Source organism: Telmatherina bonti (genome assembly GCF_933228915.1).
Source record: "Telmatherina bonti genome assembly, chromosome: 8".
NCBI lineage: Eukaryota > Metazoa > Chordata > Actinopteri > Atheriniformes > Telmatherinidae > Telmatherina > Telmatherina bonti.
In genome coordinates, this window is record NC_136626.1 from 7,849,417 (window position 1) to 7,861,307 (window position 11,891).

The following is an 11,891-nucleotide window of genomic DNA, read 5'->3' on the forward strand; positions in this document are numbered from 1 at the left end:
GTGACAAAGTGGCCTTGTCACATTGGCTGCTGACCGACGTCACTACACACTAGGGTTGCACAACAAGTTGGATTTCAACTAGTTGGATTGATCAGGATTTTGGTGGCCACAATGAAATAAACCTGAAAGTCAATGATATTTACATTCAAAATGCTAGCTCTGCTACATGCGTCTTTGATCACACAATTCTCAAACAGTAGTCTGCCAAGCACCAGGGGGGCAAACACGTGGTTAAGGCTTCATTAAGCTGCCTAAATACCAAGCGCGCACATCTTTTACCAGCAGCCAGTGAAGTGTTGTTGGATTGGTTGGACATTTGAGGTCCGCATTTTTCCGGTTGCCGGTAACATGGATTGTTTTGATTAAACAGCTGATCGAGGTGGTAAAAAAATATGAACATTTTTACAACATGTAACATTAAAATACACAAACCCTGCCGCAGACAAAGTTGCTCGTTAAATATAAAATAAGCAGCTTCATTGCACAAAAAGCAGACATTGCCGTCCGCATTGATCCCTCCCGGCTTCAGACAAAGCTTCTCGTGGAGGGTTTAACAAGCTTTAGACTGATGAGAGCGAGTCATGTCGAGAATGGAAAACACAGCTGCATCAAAACACTGGATAAGAAATATGAGATACCTTTGTGTAATTATTTCTCAAAAGGGGCGTTGCCTGCGATGTATGAAAAATGTTGTGGGAATAAAGAGGAAGCTATGTATAAAAATATATGTGTGTGTGTGTGTGTGTGTGTGTGTGTGTGTGTGTAGAGAGAGAGAGAATATAAATATAAAATGTACAGTTGCCAGGTAGGTTGTTTACAAGGGGTGCAATAAAAATGGATGTTTTTCTGGACACAATGAACGATTGTGATTAATAATCATGATTACAATATTGCTCAAAATAATTGTGATTATTTTGGTCATGATTGTGCAGCCCTACTACACACACACACACACACACACACACACACACACACACACACACACACACACACACACACACACACACACATTAAGGGACATTCCCAACGGTTGTCACTGAGTCACCAGGAACCCTGCGATACCGCGTAGCGCAGCATTACCGAGTTCGTCCTTAGGGGTAGCGGATTATTAGGGGTGCGCACTTATCTGGGCTCCCTACAGGGATAAATAGGGGTTGTTAACTTGTCGCATGTTGTCATGTTCGCTGGGCATCCATCCGCTTGGATGGATGCCACTACCTTTACGTGACGCCCTAAAACGCTGCATCACGGCATATTTTGGGGTTTATTCCTGTTATACAGGGTTAATCATTGTGATGTCGACGATGTTAAAATGTATATCCTGTGTGGAATGTCTCTGTTTAAACATTTGTGTACAGAACAAATGGAATGGAAGGAAAAACCATGTCCTTTAGATTAATTGAGAAGCTTGCTGTTAGGGGAGGAGCTTCGAGTTTATAAGGGACTTATTCAGAGCAGAAAGGTGTGGAGAGTAGGTTGCATGATCCTTGGCAAGCTGGCAATTGAGAAATCTGTGTGGAAAACCCATGTAAATCGTGTAAATATTGTAAATATTGTACATATTTTGACAGGAGCACTGGATATATTGTTGTACCTGGGAATAAAAACCACCTCAACAGAGTACCGATGTCGCCATCAATTTTGTAACAGCATAGAACCTTGTGACAATATTATATACATTATATATACATACATACTGCTCAAAAAAATAAAATGAAAGAGGAAAAACACATTACAGGCTGATCAACTTTGATGTAATGTCCTTTAAACAAGTCAAAATGAGGCTCAGTGGTGTGTGTGGCCTCCGTGTGCCTGTATGACCTCCCTACAACACCTGGGCATGCTACTGATGAGGCGGCAGATGTTCTCCTAAGGGATCTCTTCCCAGACCTGGACTAAAGCATCCGCCAACTCCTGGACAGTCTGTGGTTCAACTTGGCGTTGGTGGATGGAGCGAGACATGATGTCCCAGATGTGCTCAATTGGATTCAGGTCTGGGGAACGGGCGGGCCAGTCCATAACATCAATGCCTTCGTGTTGCAGGAACTGCTGACACACTCCAGCCACATGAGGTCTAGCATTGTCTTGCATTAGGAGGAACCCAGAGCCAACCACACCAGCATATGGTGTGTCTTGCCAATTGCCTATAATTTCCACCTGTTGTCTATTCCATTTGCACAACAGCATGTGAAATTTATTGTCAGTCAGTGTTTCTTCCTTAGTGGACAGTTCCATTTCACAGAAGTGTGGTTGACTTGGAGTTACGTTGTGTTATATATTATATATATTTATATATTTAATATGTCAATCCAGGGGTGAAAGCCCCTGCAAACTCAACATAGCCAGACAAATGCTCAAAGAAAGTGGAAAAGAAGTCCACCCAAAACATCTCAGATAGTCCAGGCCTCAGTTCACTTGTTAAATGTTGAAGTTTCTAACAGTCCAGAAAGAAAACGACTGAACAAGTATGTTTTTTGGAAGGGTTTCATGAACAAGCTTTGTTTATCTAAAAAGGAACATGGAAGCATGGCTCAGGTTTAAAAACAAGCCTTCAGGAAGTGTATCCTCAGACGGATCAGACCGAGATGGTTGGTCAGAGTGAAAAGCATCATGTTTGCTGTGGGAGTAATACTTCATGCAATAGGTTGTCACATGCAGATGGAGATATTATCTTCTCATATTCTGCTATCCAGTTGTAAGTTTCTGTACACAGATTTAACTTTTTTTGTGATCTTGTAAGCATGCCAGAGTGTGCACAACTTAAGTGATTGGCTGGTAATGATCACAGCGTGGGATTCTTTCTAATCCATCTGCATCATGTTCATCACGGTCACAATATGTTTAGTATGGACTTGATAAACTGACAACTAAAATGGATAAAACTGGACAACTGATCTAAATTAGGTATTGAGAAAATAACTTAATTCACAAAAGATCTTGATTGGTGTTAACTGCTAACCAGAGATCAGAAAATGTATTAACTGGTGCAAAGTAACAGATTTTTATGAAGGATAAACTCCTGGAATAATTTTAAAATCTCACTTTTAAATGGCATCTGGATAATTCCCAGGACTTTGTGCACCAGACCTCAAACCACAATGCACTACAGGGACACATAAAGGTGAAAAGGGTCAATTTAAGTCATTTGCCACAAAAAGAAGAATTACTTTCATTTCAGGTATATTTCATGTTTTTTCTGTTCAGACTGAATTACATATCACATGTTTTGAATGAGGAATAAAACGCAGGATTGTATTTCCTCTTATTTTAGGTTTGTTGAGTATTTAAAGAGTTAAAACATGTGAACACTCAGGTATGTTCCTTTAAGAATGGCAGTCCAGGCATTTTCTCACCAAAAAACATTCAAAGGCATGCAGGCATGTATCACACACACATAAAGGAATGGACACACATGCATTTAAAGACCTAGAAAATCAAAGCAGGCCTGGGTTACTCAGGGTGGCGTGGAATGATGTGTGAGTCAACGGCTGCAGTGTCCTGTGGTCCTGCAGTGAAACATAATAAAATGCACTTTGATTACATTCCTCTGTGACTCGTCGTATCCTACTTTCCAATCTCCCCACCGCCAACAAGTGTTTTACCGACAGCCGCTCTGTTTTCATGATGCAGGGCAGAGATCTGGAGCCTGTTGAGTGACTCAGCCATGATGCATCCTTTTGATGTCCTGGCTTTGAGACCTCCCAACATTTTATGTCCCACCTGCCATTTCAGTCAAAGGAGGGCTGGCGGAGCAAAAAGTTAAGAGGAGAAGGGTATTGAAATATAGACATGTAAAGAATATGGAGACTGCAGATTTATGAAGGCACATAAAGAGTAAATGCACAGCTAATGTGTTTAATGACCCGTCCAAAACTGCACTCAAGTTAAGATAGGTTTCTTGTGATGACAGCTTCTGTAGGTGCTGGGTTTGATGCAAAACAATGAGAAGTTGCATCATCTCATCACAACTAAAGGCAAAATTCTCAAGAACAATAAATTATTGTGCATGTGTGAATTAAGATCACTCTATATGTTCTACATTGTTACCTTTATGTTGTCCAAACTTCCCCCAGACTGTGTGAGAAGACAGATGTCAGACTGGCTGCCAGCTCCACCCTTTTAGTTTAGCCAGAGAATTTGTTATGACCGGATCAAAAACCAGAAAAATGGTTCAGATTCATAAAAGAAAAGATACAAAAAGAATGAATGAAAGAATGAAAAGAACAAAGAAATTCCATTGATAAAGGTAGGCGGTATTGATAAGGCCCAACACCCAAACCAGAAAACTTTAAAAACAGGTCAAATGCCAGTTTTATTTCTTAGTCGTCAGGCGTTGACTTGCCCCCCGTTGAAGCAGATTTACATGGCATCATGTTTGAAAAGCTTCCACTTTCAGGAAGTGGATCAGTTGTCACTGATTCTTTGGTTATAAAGGTGTTGAGATGCTAAGATATCTAATCAAACCAAAATGAGCAAATTAATGGAGGTTTAGGAAAAACAAAACACAACATGGCAACATCCACTAATTGATCCATCCATCCATCCATTTATCCACTCGTCCATCCATCTACTAATTTTGCAAGGTCAGGTTTTCGAGGCAGCAGCTTAAGCAGGGAAGCCCATACCTCCCTCTACTGGGCCGCTTTGTCCAGCTCATCATTCCAAGGCGTTCCCACACCAGTCAAGAGACGAGTTGTTGCCCCTGAAGTTTGTTCTTCCTGGTGAGACATGTCTGGGAGACCTCACCAGGTCCAAGAAGCTGATGCTCCTTGTTTTACTACTTCCAAAGTGACTGGAAACAAGCAGTTAAAACCATTGAACTCCATCTTTGAGCAAGCTATGCCGAATCAGGCTCAAAGAATCCTAAAGAACCAATCCTACGGTCTTCACTTGGACTGGAGGACGACCTGAGTCCATCAAACTCTCCTTCCTCCAATCCTCCATCATGCTGCTCAATAAACAATCTACTAAAAACAAAGATCCACTGGATTCTGGCAAACATTTTAGCTGGTTTTTACTGTTTTTCATTTCTTATCCTTTTAGTTCAAAGGCACCTTTTATTTGCACGTTTTATTTTACATTTCATATTATACTGAAGATAACTCTTTCCACAGTTGTGCTTTGGATAAAACTGGTCACAGTACTTTTGAAATTTGAATTGCGCTTGTGTGTTTCTCTTATTCTGCTGTTTTAACCTTGTAAATGAATATTTGGCCTGCTTACAGTCTGTATCACAGTTGAGGTTAGATTTATTTCTGTTGTCTGGATCAAATTCTAAAAATATAAAAGAAAATCGTTGTAGATATTGTAAACTGCGCATACATTGTGTTGCATTTAGCTACATACTAATTAACACCCACGCAGCTGGCCCACAGTTCTGATTGTTTCACGTTACAAAACTGTACCCAAGTGGCACCAAAGTGCTGCAATATGCAGATTTGTTTGTATGCATACTCTTAAAACCCAAGTGTTAAGGGGGAAGGCTGAAATGGGATAGGGCTAGAGACCAAATTAAACCAAGAACGTGACCACTTTATAGTTTCAGGATCATCTCATGCCTCCTGCATGTTCTGCCCTTGCTCTACCCCCCATGTCTGATTTAATCTGTTGTTAGATATTGTCTATGAATTACTGTAAGAACACTTAATGCTTTAGACTGAAACAAATAATACTTTATCAATCTCCAAAATGAAACAAACTTAAGAAAAGTCTCATGTTTTGGGCCCAGATTTTCTCGAGTCATAGTCAGGAGAACATTGCTGTGAAAATTAACATCGTAACGCTCACCAAGGAGACTCATTCAATGATTATAGTGACTCATGACCACACTTTCCTCCTGGAAGCTACTGCAATTCTTAAATAAAAGAATACTTTGTCAAACACATCCTGCATGAGGGTAAACTGCCACAACCAAGCCGGTTGTCTCTGTGTACTATGTCCATTACCTGCAGCTACGCAACATTATGAACCACGTTGGACTTTGACTGCTCTTCATTCACAGTTTCTTTTTTCAAAGTTGATTTGGAAGATTTCCTCGACATGTTTCGACTCACATCCGCAGTCTTCCTCAGGACACAAAAGCAAAAGCAGCCATATTGGACCATTGCAAGTGTAATCATCACATCATGGTTCTATAGTCAGACCAGTTATATGCTCCATATACCAACAACATGCAATAACATTAAACTCCAAATGTATGCTGATGATGATGCAGTTTTCCCACCTGCAAAATACGCTCAAAGAGCTACTAGTATTCTCACATCAGTGATGTCTGAAATCTACCGGCTTTGTCTGTTATCAAACACAAAAAAAAATAAAATTCTGCAAACAACCCTTCGGGTCTTCGGGTCTCTGAACTTGTAACATGACATGAATGAGTTTGTTTTAAAAGGTGTAAAGCTGGAATTGGCCACAGAATTTAAATATTTTGGTGCCTTTTTAGACTCCTCACTTACCTAAAGAAAATACTTTAAGCGTAAAAAGATCTGATTCAGCCAGAATGTTTCTGAAGAGACCAGACCATCACTGTTGGTGCAGCCAGAATGTTCCAACATGCCATGATTTTTTCTCATATTCATCCTTATGTTGCAATCTGGTCTTTCACAGATGTAACTGCAAATCACTTCATAAAAAAGCTCTATAACCATTTGACAAGAAATCATATCACAGCTGTAATGTAATCAATCAAGATGCTTTTAACTTTGGAAATGATAAAACTTCTAAAAGTGTCTGTTACAGATATATAAATAAATGATTTGCACTGCTACCAGTAAAGAACCACGCAAACACACCACCTTTGAACAATCTGTGCTGCCAGTGAGGGGTGGAAACATCTGGAACATGATACCACCTGGAGTTAGACACACATACACCTCTGGTCCCATTTCAGAAATGGTCTTAACAAACCAAACCTGTTTTCACAACCAGATAGATGTTCTGCAGCACATACACACACATGCAACTGTACACATCTGCCTTGTGTTTGTGTTCAAGTGCTTTATTCCTATTATAGTAACATGTGGGGCATATTTATGCACGTATACACGGACTACCCTAATCGTATACCCATGCTGTGTGATTAAATGCTAATTGATGTTTTAATTGAATTATGTCTGTGTTTTATCTTGCATTCTTACACCCCAGCCTCCTCTACTTGAATTATTCACTTTAACTTTTACTCTTTAAATCATGCACTTATCTGGACCTTTTGTGTGAGCTGCCAATAGACAACAGATCATAATAACTATTTGTACACTTACATGTTTTAAACAATAAATGTGCAATAATTCCCTTTTTAAATGAATAAATGAAAATAAGAGTGGAAGCAGAGCAGAGTCCATCTTCGTTGTGGAAACTGAAGGACAACACAGCCGGCTCTCTGTGGTTTTCAATCAAAATGAATTTCTTTTTAACCCTTTGACTGCACTGCTGCTGCGTGTGGGGGGAGGTCGCCAGTCCTGTTGCAGGGCAAGTCATTGGTTGAGGTGACTGACAGGCAGCACAGCTGCGCTGCGATTGGCTGCTGAAACCTCCTGATCCGTCTCCACCAGTCCTTGCCAGTCAGGTGACACACTTGCACAATCAATCTTATCAATCTGTCCCAATAATCAGCAGGGGCTATGCTAATGGGAAACTGAAATTTGTCATTGCAGTAAACCACTCCTCTCTTTCTCCTTTCAGAGGAACAGCTCACCTCATTTCCTTGGGTTTGTTTGTGGTTTATTGCAAATTAGGTTTATAATGATGCTGTTTGGAGATCAAATGGAAAATGAGCTGAACTGCTGCCTCTCATCACAAACAGATTGTGATGTTCAGAGGACAAATATGACATTATAAAGCACTGCAGAGGCACAAACTGCAGGTATGATCCGACAGTCACAGATCTCTTGTTCTTTAAAATGCCTCATAAAGGTTGTTTTGACCTGGCTTGATATTATGTGAACAATGCAAGCACATGACACCTGCGCTGGTGAGAGTGCACATCAAACAGGAATTTATTCTGAGTAATGACAAACATCCTTTACCACATCTCAGCAACTCAGAATGTGATTTCTTGCACAATGCAAACATGGTTTAATCACACTGAGCTGTCTGTGTTTATCCCCTTTTCCATACAAGCATGCATACATGCACACAATGACACAAATTACTGAGTCATTACTAAACAATTTGATGAGGTTTTCCTTTCAGTTTACAACATATAACATTTATAACAATTTAAGACCACATAACATTATGTGAAAATCTATGAAATATTAAAGAACTAAGAAAACAAAAACAGCGTTTTACACAGAAGCTATAATACCAAAGGCAAAAAGCCGGCTCAAACCACAAAATGTGCATATCCAAAATGCTCCATAAATAGATAAATACATTTGCTTAGTTTATGGGTTCATTCTAGAAATGACGGACACTAAAATTGTTTCTTGGAGGACAGTCACCCTGGAAGCAATTTTGCAAAAAGATTTGATTTCAGTGAACAAAATGCATTTGCATGTGGACAATAGGTACAAATATATGCAATAATTGGCTAACTGGTTATCAGAATGCCAGTGCTTGTGGATACAGGACATATCACGCACAAGCCAAACATATCAGCCTGTGGGGTGGGACCTCTCAGAGCTCACCAACTGAAAACAAGGCTTATTTGACATTATTAGCTATCTGTTATTGTAGTTAAGCAAAAAAGTCATGCGTGGGCAGAGTAAAGGGAGGACAGTTGCAACTAAAATAGAATAAGATGATGAATTTGGAGGCGGTGGCAGTTTATTGGCGTGCATCTATTCACATCCCAAAATGTTTTAAATGAGGAGGGAGGTGTACATTCACTCCTTTTCTGTGCATTAAGGGATTATTTATTTTTTTAAAAAGTAAATAAGTTATGAATGAGATCATGCCTTCCATTTGATTCTTTGTCTAAAAGATGTTTCCATGAAAACATTTACAAGTTTTGGATTATCAAAGGACATGTTCTTACAGCCAGTCTGTCCAAACATGCTGTTTCAGAAGATATTCGGCTATACTTAGCTGTCAGAGAGCTCTCTGTACCACTCTAACAATAATAACAAAGATCTTAACAGGCTGTCACAGGAACCACATTAGCCAAAGGTAGGCAAGCCCAAACTTAAGGGGAAAAGCAAATGTTCTGGGAAGGGGTGCCATTGAGGTTGTGTGGGTTTGGTTCGATGCTAGACTCCTGCATAGATTTTCTAATGATGTTGTGAACAGATACACAGGTATTCAAAGCCAGTGCATAAAGTTGCAATGTGCTGAAATGGTGTGGTGTCCAGAAATGACATGGACCATGTCGGCATTGCTAGGCTTATTGCCCAAACCAAGGTATTCTTCAATCACCCTCGCTTGTCTCACAGAAGTGACTTCATAGTATGTCGACCCTGCTATCAAGCTGTGTACAGCTGTACATTACATCCACTCCCTCCTTTTGATGAAACAAAACATTTCAGGGCCTGGATGGAACCAAATTGGTTACCCCCATAGCCTTTTGAAGTATCCTGCAACATGACAGGAGATGAGACACTCAAAGTCTGTAATATAGTCACTGAGATAAGGGGGCCTCTGGCAGATCTGTGCAGAGTGACCCAGCTGCGACCCAGGTGTGGTTCTGGTGGATGCCCATCTGGAACTTCGAGTGGATCGACCATAAAGTACCAGTCCCCACCCATGGAGCATGGGTCAAGTGTAGGTGGCCGTCCAGAGGAGGACAATGACCCTGTCTCTCATCTGAGATGGCTGGAATGCCAGCGCAAACCATTGACGAATGTGGCTGACCCTAACTGTGTAGTGATCTGCAGTGGTGTGGACCAGAAAGAGAGTGGCTTGAGTGACCGATTGTGCGGATGGACCGAAACCTAATCTGACACAGTGAGGGAAGAACGTTTCACTCTATGCTTATTAATCAAAAGTCTGCTTCACGCAGCATTGCTGAGTAGTCACTTCGTCGCTCACTGAAGACTGCCCTGCTAGGTCGTCCCCTCTCGGTGGGCGAAGGCGATCCAGGGGAAACTGCAGTTCACGCTGCAGCATCCAGAGCGTTGGGAGCTGCCTGTTGTGGCAATATAGAATCAGCAGTGAAGTTCTTCACAAGTCAGGTGTCAGGGAAACTTCTAAAAGCTGCAGGACGCCAGCCCTCGAGGATTAAGGACCCTTGTGCTTGAAGACGGGTGTTTCCAACACAGCATAAAGTGATGGCCAATGGCAATGAGCGCTATAAAGAAAAGTAGAAACAAAGTGTAAACCTAAAATGATGCTTCAGCTATTTTACCCTTTTTCAATGCCAAAGCACCATTTCTTTAAAATATTTGTGCTTTCGTTTGAGTCCTTTACTAAACACACTCAGACGGTTCCCATTTGCATGAGTGTGATGTTGGCGCTGAAGCCCTGCCTGCCTCTTGGTGTGAATGCTACGGCTCCGAAGCACCATGTACTTTTGCGGCAGAGAGCGGCACTTTCAACTTAATGAGGCCATGTAGTGCCTGATTCATTTACTAAATACATGTTGTGGCGACGAGAGCAGTGTGTCATTAGAAATCACTTGTCGAGAACCCAAAACAGAAACATGCCCATTTTATTCTTCTTTCCCTTTGACTTCTCATCTGCACAGGCTGGGAAGGGGGAGGTAGACAAAGGCAAAAAGACAGGAGGAAGAGGGGTGAGAAGTGACGTCAAAAAAAGTGTGAACTCCTTTGTGACCTGTTAAAATCACTGTGTGAGCATTCAGGGTCACTGAGGACGAAGGAGGGAGGGGAATCCGCTTTTTCTCTGTTTGGCAGGGAACAGCTCATGCTTGACTTACTCTTTGGATCCCCACTGAGCCAATCTATATGCTCTTTCTTCTCCCCTTGTATCCAATTCTGAAAGTGTGTCAATGCCAGTCATTATGTTTGTTTCAGATATCATTGACCTGTGTGCTCGTTCATATGAGTGCGTGAGTTTGGAAGGGAACCCTCCAAGCATTTTTCTCAAGCGCTGTCCGTTCAGCATCATGCCCAAACCGCACAACAGAGCCTTGCTGGGAAGCACAGCGTCTCTGGTGCAATGTGTTTTGCAATGCACGCTGCCCCAGAGGTCTAATTATTCTTGGTTTCAAAGTACAGACACCCCCATGTCAAAGACAGACTCTGTAAATCACACACAGTCATTAGTGGGAAAATCTGCCTTTTTTCTATCCTTTTAAGGGGTTGGCAGTACAACATAAAGCTATGACAAATAAAAGCAATAAACTATTTATTGTTTCGGGGTTAGAAATGGTTACATCTCTCCACACAGACAGGAATGGCATTTACGCAAACGAATTGGCTGTAAACTCTTTTTATTTGAAACCCAGGATATAATTAGAAACTTGTGGCTTTGCAAGAAAGGATATGTATGGATGTGTGTGTGTGTGTGTGTGTTTCTCTCACTCACTTTCTCTACTTCATTATGTCAAGTAGCTCCCAAATATTTTGTGTCAGAAATAAAGTTCACATGAGGAATTTCACAGGTGGCCGTGGCAAAAATACATTATACTATATGGTCAGAAAATATGAATCTGACGTGAGCAGGTTGTTCAGCGTGAACAGAAACAAACTGAGTTTTGGACTGAACGCTCTTTACTAATAATCCCAACCTGGAATCAAATAATCATCAATTATCACTCTGCAAGATATTCTCATTTGCAGCTCAACTGAGCGAGTCTTTGACAAACTGCACGAGAAGAAACATCACCCCCATTTTTAAAGTCTTTTTTTTTTTTTTTTTAGTCAGCATGACATCAAATTAAATACGAACCCAATATTAGAACACAAAAGATAAATTCACAGGTTGAGATGGCAGCTACATAAAACCTTTCAATGGATTTAGGTTTTAAAATAGGTAATCACCATTTCATCCAG